Source organism: Pinus tabuliformis, chromosome 2_1 (assembly GCF_031772625.1).
Source record: "Pinus tabuliformis cultivar Carrire ecotype Pingquan chromosome 2_1, CPIR1, whole genome shotgun sequence".
Taxonomy (NCBI): Eukaryota; Viridiplantae; Streptophyta; class Pinopsida; order Pinales; family Pinaceae; genus Pinus; species Pinus tabuliformis.
Genome location: NC_142299.1, coordinates 369,344,290 through 369,352,270, shown reverse-complemented (window position 1 = coordinate 369,352,270; position 7,981 = coordinate 369,344,290). Strand labels below are relative to the sequence as shown.

Genomic DNA, 7,981 nt, shown 5'->3' with positions numbered 1-7,981 from the left:
CCCTTATACGGTGGTAGACACACACCCAAAATTTTGAAGCCAACAAACAAGTTACCAACTCGTGATCAAAACTTGCCCTATATACTTCAAGGATGTCATATACATAAGGTTTTATCCATTATAATACAATGATGTTTTGCTAGAAAATTGTTACAACCTCAAATATATACTTGGATAGTCCATTCAACAATTCATTAACGCCTTTGACAAAATTTCCATCAAACTTGAGGTAGAAGACTTAGGAAAAAAATCAGTGTTAAATCCCTCTTTGGCTTATTGTTGCATTTAAGGAAAGAACTAAAAATATTATGTGTTACTTCCTTGGAGCACACCATCCAAGTGCCTCCAAAATATAATCTAAGCTTTCTAAAACCAATATTTTAATGAAAAGAAACTTGTCTTCTTGTCTCAACCCATAACCATTTCTTAGGGGAAACCAATCAATGGAAATAACTAGGAGGATCCCAAAATAACACTTCAATATTGGAATGTAAAATAAGAAGAAGCAACAATCTTATAACAATAATCATGAAAACTCTATTGACTAATGTAATTTACTTCAAGACAAAATCATTAAGAAGGTTCAAACCCTCCTTGTTGCAAGACATCTTTACACTAATTTCAACATATTAGATGTTATCAACATGCTATCTACAAAAGACCCATACATAGTTTTGATGGCCAAGAACTAAATATGAAGTGAAGTGGAATCCTTATTCACCCAAAGTTTCCAATTTAAGAAAAATGGCTTCTGTCTTCATTTATAATCACAACTAAAAGAATTTAGTCTCAACAATTTGTAGTAGACTTGTAGTTGCCATTTTTTCCTCACCCTATGTCATATTAAATTAGATGGATTAAGGAATCCATACAACCCCCTGTCAAACACTTGGAGGTGCACCATCTCATTTCCATTGGACCCTCCATGATATAGTGGAATGTGACATCACTCCTCTTAGTTTATCTGATTTGATTCTAGGAAGGCCTTAATAATAATAATAATAATAATTTCGATGAAAAAAAACAATATTATTTATGTATAACACAAAATTACAGTTATTTATTATTTCTTGTGGCTACCTTCCTCCAAAAAGTGTCTAAGTAGTCCCTTTCCCTAATGCATGGGGATGATATATCCTTGTTTTTCCATATATCATACAGTTTTGCATTCCAAAAAAATTGTCTCATTTACATTCCCATGCAAAAAACCAAAAAGAAAAAAAGTAAATCATGTATGGACATGATATATATCTGCTAGTTAACATGTCCCAAGGGTCAAGGCAAAAATATTGTTGCTAAGGAAGGGCATGTTATATGCTAGACATGCACAATATTATGGATACTTCAACACTCATGAGATGCCCAATGTTGATTAAAATAACAAAGTTACTTGTTCTTCTATTGTTTAGTTTGTACTTTTTGGTAGATCATATATTAAATAGGTAGTTCTTAACAAATTCATTTCATTATGCATTGTTCACCAAGTTAATGAAGAAAACAAAGGGAAGATACATTCCTTTGATATACAATAGATGATTGACTCATACATAGATGTGTTTTAAGAACTCAAAGGTTTAACTCCCATTTAGAACATACAATATTTGAATGAGCTCATGGTTTTTCCTTGTGCAATTTCCTTACATGTTGCACCTCCCTTAAGCAGAGTGTAGAGATTGAGTGAAAAATCACACAACTCTTAGAGGATGGAAACACCAAGGTTAGCACATCCCCTTTTGGATATTTAGACTTGGTAACTCCTAAGAAGGAGAGACAATAGTAGTGCATTTGCATGGATTGTAGGGACTTTAACAATGTCATTGTTAAGAACCAATACTTGTTTCCTTGAATTAATGACCTTATTAAACAACTCAAGGGAAGCAAGTATTTCACCAAGCCATACTTTGCTTCAAGTTGTCACCAAGTGTGTATGAAACTCAATGAAATCCATAATAAAACTTTAAAGACCAATTTTAGTCTCTATAAGTGCTTGTTTGGAACTTTTGTCCTTATTAATGCACCTATCCCTTTCATGAGGATTATTAATGACATCTTCTCGCCACATCTCTTTAAGTTTGCAATGTTTTAGTTGACTAACATTTTGGTCTTTAGTAAGTCTCATTGATACCATTGACAACATGATTGCACTATTTTAGACTTCCTCTACTAACAAAAATTAAAAAGCCCTTCTTTAGGCAAACTTTTGTCCAATATTTAGGTTTTTTCTTTGATGCAATACAAGTTCACAAAAATTCAATACCACCATAACCAATTTTAAGAGTTTCTTAGGAGGAATGAACTTCTACAAGAAATTTCTCTATTACTATTCCCACATTGATCACTTTTTGAATCAACCCAACAATAAAAAGAATCTTCATTGGACCAAAATTAGCATTTCAAAAGTTGAAAGATGCTCTTTGTTTTGCACTAGTTCTTGCACTTCCAAACTTGTAACAATCATTTGAGATTGAGACATATGATTTTTCTATATGTATTTTTCTTAAGCAAGGAGGACATCCAATGAGATACCATCAGATACCTTGTCTTGGGGTAAGCTTAACTACAACACTTATGACACAGAATTTAATGCAACGGTCTAAATACTCATGTAATGACGACTTTACATCCTTGTTAAGGAAAATATATACAATAATTATAATCCCCATCATATTTTGAACCTAATCTAAAATTTAGGAGCAATGACATTTAAAATGGGATAATTACAACATTCAATAATTTCATTTAATCATTTGGATGGCCATTGAATGAATTGGTATTAGTAAGGTTTTAGATGCTTTTTGAATGATTTGAGCATTGAACATCCACCACTATCAAGAGGAGGATGCCATGTTGTAGTTATTAAGTGTGACTACTTGACTCAAATTAACAACAATAACATTTTTTGCTTAAGAATGACCTCATTGAAGGGATGTGTCAACTCATTATGGTAAGTATGTCACTTTTTAGGGGACTTGAACCCTATTTGGGGGATAACAATGTACCCCAATTTTAATGACCCAACAACCCATGCAAAATGATTAGAACCAAAATTTAGAAATGCCATCATATTTGAGCTATTATAGTTGTAAATTTACATGATTACTGGGTTCCTCTATTTGCCTTTGACGAATTTTAAACAGTTAAAACATGAAATCTTTATGAGAGTAATTCGTTTTCATTTAAAAATATAGAAATATTGCCATGAATCAAGCTTACATTTATATGACTAATAGAATAGTTTGGGGGAATAGATAAAATATTTCCTCTCGACTTAAGCATTGAGCATCTATCACCTATCAATAAGTGAGATGTTGTATCACAATATATGACCAATGACATACCCAACTCAACTTAATAGTATATAAGTCTCTCTTATTGAAAAACAAAACATACAAAATTTTTCAGAAAACTCACTAGAAAACTCACTTGAATCATAATAGGGGGCATATGACTACCTTTTGACAAGTTAGTCATATCCTCCATAACCTAATTGTATAATTTTAGTAAATATGTTTAATGTTTTATTTAACTTTATTTGGAAATTTGTTCGAGACACACAAAAATATATAATTGGTTATTAATTTTTTTTTTACTAATGTATAATCATAATATGAAAGTAAAAAATATTATTTTAATTTAAAATAGTGTTAATATTAAACCATAAATATAATTTTAGATTAATAAAATTACTTAGTAATTAATTAATACATTTTGTATTCTTCTATTAAAAACATATAAAATTAAAAAAATAACTTAAATTTTTTTAAAATATCGGCCTTATATTAAGATACCATTAAAATTTATATCTCTTTATTCACAATTTTTTTTAAATAATAAATAAAAATAAAATCCATAAAACTAAAATTATCTTAGCCATAAAAATATACTTTATACTTTAAATAATTAAATCTCCATTTAGGTTTTGCATTAAACCATCACGTCAATCTTACTCGCCAAGGGAAAATGTAATTTATGCATCAAATGTTGTCACTTTCCACTAATTCTCCCTCGTGTTTTGCATTAAACCGTCATGCATGACATAAGATGGTGAATTTTACTCGGTTGCACTTTAGAGTTACAGTGTTCAAAGCCACGTAATTTGAACATTATATTGAATTGAATATAATATAATACTAGTATTTGTATCAAAAGAGTGCAAAGGCATGTCGATAAAAGTGTAGATGAATGTAGAGTGACGTAGAGGTAACATTGCAGGAAATAATGATATGAACATGGAAGGCATGAGAAATCAGGAGTCCAAAGTATTGGTAAAGTAAAGCTTTCCAAATAGATAAAAGTGCATTATAGAACCTGAAATATATCATATTTCTCTCATCAAATTCATAACTAAACTAGAAGCAATCTTCGAGGAGACATCACTGTGATATTCTACCATCTTCTATGAACAACATCCTAGAGATTATAATGAGATATTAATTGTATGGGGGAGAAAAAAAGAAATTGAGAAACACTCATTTCATGGGGTGATCAAAAGCCTAAACGAATTGAATTGGTGTCCTTCTCTGCTGCAACTTAAGGAATCCTTGAATATTTTTATCATGATGTGATTTTGGATGGGAAACAAGTGGATTATGTGCTCCCAGTCTTGTTTAAAAGTTTAGAAAATGAAGCTGGGAGGACTAGATAGGTTGAAAAGTACAACAATTTGTTTTCAAACAAAACATGGAAATTTTGAAAACTTGATGCCTATTGGAATTTGGGAGCTTGCAAAATGAATATTTCCTCAAGAATGACGTTGTAGATTACGTACTTCCTATTACATGTATCAAGAATTTCATACCTTCTTCTCCAACAATTTTGTTTTGTTTTTCTTTTCTTTTTTGTTTTTTTTTGTTTAGTTTTTTTGTTTTTTTTTGTTTTGTTTTTATTTGTTTGTTTTTGTTTGTTTGTTTTTTTGTTTGTTTGTTTTTTGTTTGTTTGTTTGTTTGTTTGTTTTGTTTGTTTGTTTTTTTTGTTTTTTGTTTGTTTGTTTGTTTGTTTGTTTTTTGTTTTTTTTTTTGTTTTTTGTTTTTTGTTTTTTGTTTTTTTTTGTTTTTTTGTTTTTTTGTTTTTTTTTTTTTTAGAAGTATGTGGAACTATAATGTACAAGAATGCAGCAGTGAACATAGTTCTCTTCACTTTGGAACCCAATGGAAGGGGAGATCAATTCCACTATAATGCAAAGGGATACACAAATAAAAAAAATTTGAGCATCATGAAATTGATTTTGATTATGACCTGTGTATCTCTAGTGGGTTACCAAAATGTCTTGATGAAGTTAATGTTTGTTTACAGAATAAAAATACATAGTTGCAAAAAACACTCCTTCTGCTTCAACTCTCAGACAAAATTTGCAATAGAATTAATCTCATCATCTGAATTTTCCTTGGTGTAAGAACCCATTGTATTCTCCCAAAAATTATATTTATAGCAACATTCCTTTTGTGCATGTCCTCTTCTTATTTAGCTCTTCCCATTCTAACATTTACAACAACCTCCTTCTCGTAAGTATTTTTGGTGTGGGTCAACCATACAGTAACATTACATTCACCTTCATTAGTATTTTTACTTCTGGAAAGACATGAAATAGAGGAAATGAGAACCACACAACTAATGAGTTGAGAGAGGCCCTAGGTGAGCGAAGTGTGAGAGGAGAGATCGACGAAGAGGAAATGATACGAGCACAATGAGAGAAAGCCTCCAATATACGTCCGTTGCAGATCCCAGGAGGAGTGAGGTTTTGAGGGCATTGAGGAGCAAAGAGAGTGAGGAAGAGCGCATGATGAGAGTGTGAGAGGGGGTGAGACTCCATAGTTCATACCGTCGTCCAATCACTTCACTCACAAGCACCGACATGGTGGTATCTACCAATGTCAGGAAGAGACAAGAAACTTGTTGTGCTTGGTATTGCTGGGATGTCCAAACTGAGGGGTTACATGATTATATGAGAAACTTTGGAGAATTGGATGATGTGATTGTTATGTGGGATCATGCAACTGGTCATTCTCGCAGATTTGGTTATGCCAGATTTTCTTCAGTTGAAGATGCTAAGAAAACACTTGACAATGAACATGTTCTAAATGGTTGTACACTGGAAGTAAAGGTGGATACACCTAAGGAGGAGATGAAGGCTCCTTCAAATAAGATTACTCAGATATTTGTCAATAGAATTCCTACTTCTATTACAGAGGATGCATTCTGAAAATATTTTGAAGAATATGGGAACATTGAAGATTTATATATGCCCAAGGAAAAAGGCTCAAAATAACATCGTGGAATTGGGTTGATCACTTTTGAAAACTTAGAACCTGTAGACAAGTTGATTTCAAAAACACATAAGTTAGGTGGAGCTACTATTGTAGTGGATTAAGAAACACCAAAGGAGAAACCGACAAAGTAGTGGAAAAAGCCAGTTTCCAGTGGGTAGGGTGCATACAATGCATATATCAATGCTAAAACCCGGTATGGGGCATAGGGCTCTGCTACACTGTTTGACCATCCGAGCTCAAGATTCAGAGATGGTTATGATTAAGAAATAGGAAGTGGCTATCGCAGTGGAAACTAATGGCCTCTACATGGAACCAATGGTGTGATTGGAGGGCCTTCCTATGACATGTCTGATCATGGTTCAGGAGTTTTTTTTTGGCCCACCACCACAAGGCATGGGAAAGAATATTTTTGTTGGAACGATTTCACAAGATGAAAATGCTAGAGATATTCGTTGATATCTTAGAAATTTTGGCATTGTTGTAGATGTTTATGTGCCAAAGGATGTAAGGAGGTCATGACACAAAGGCTTTGGTTTTGTGACATTTGCCGAGGATGGAGTAGCAGATCATGTGGCACAAAGGCCACATGAAATTCTTGGCCAACAGGTGTCTTGGAATCGTTGTTCTGTATTTGGAGAATAATCATCTCCATCATCTGAATTTTCCTGGAGAATTAGTCTTTGGCAACGTTGAATGCCTTCAGATGTTCGTGGAGGCTTTGCTGAAGGGGAAAAGTTGAGATAAATTCCATGATAAAAAAAGGGATGGGATTTTGATCTCAGCCTTCTAGTGGAAGCACTTCAACGCTTACGTGCACACTCAAAATAAAAAATCCTTGACCATTGTCCATGGCCCCGAAGATACATCGATGTTGACAAGAATTTGCGTCTCTGGGAAAATGTGATCGAGAGAGTTTAATGGGGTGACACTGTTGAGATTTTGGACAGTTGTTGAGGATGACGAATCTCAATAGTGTCACCAACAAGAAATTCATAATATAATGCTTATCAACATAATTATTATAATGCATATTATTTTACAAAAAAAATAGATATTTAAATTATTATTAAGGGGTTGATAAAAAATGTTATTAAAAAATGAATGATGTAATATATAATATAAATTATGTTTTTATTTGGCTAAGAGTTTATTTTATTTTTATGTAAAGAAATAGGTTAATGGCCCAAAAATCGAAAACATCTTGCAAGAGTGAAAGCATATTCCTTTATGGACAATCAATAGGTAATTCTAGGTGGCGTGGTTTTTCTTGAATAACAGTGTTGTTCCAACCAACATTAGTGGATAACAGTCAATGATAATTGTCCCACTACTAGTTTGACAACTCAATTATGATAAGTTTCCCATGAGTGTGTGTGTGTGTGTGTATATATATATATTATCAATTTAATTGTTTATCATATTTATTATATGTTAATAGAAATTTGATTTTTTTTTTCACATTTTATATTTTATATAGCATGGAAAATAAGTAAAATATGTATACAGTTTTAACAATTTTCTTTTACTTATATATTTGTTTTGGTTGATTCACTTGTATGTGATTCCATTACAATTTTTTAGTATTATGCCTAAATTTATTGGTAAAAACACTTAATCAACTTTACAAATATTTCATGTTCATCTACTTTTTAAATAAAGTTTTGGCATTTTCCTTCGGAGCATACATTACCTTTGAAAATCCATTCTAACAAAAG

The 7,981-nt window shown here is 32.1% G+C and overlaps 1 pseudogene; it reads left to right on the top strand.

Annotated features, from left to right (window-relative positions):
- Positions 1–5,867: 5,867 nt before the first annotated feature.
- LOC149200407 (uncharacterized) lies at positions 5,868–6,908 on the top strand (annotated as a pseudogene).
- The last annotated feature ends 1,073 nt before the right edge of the window (positions 6,909–7,981 follow it).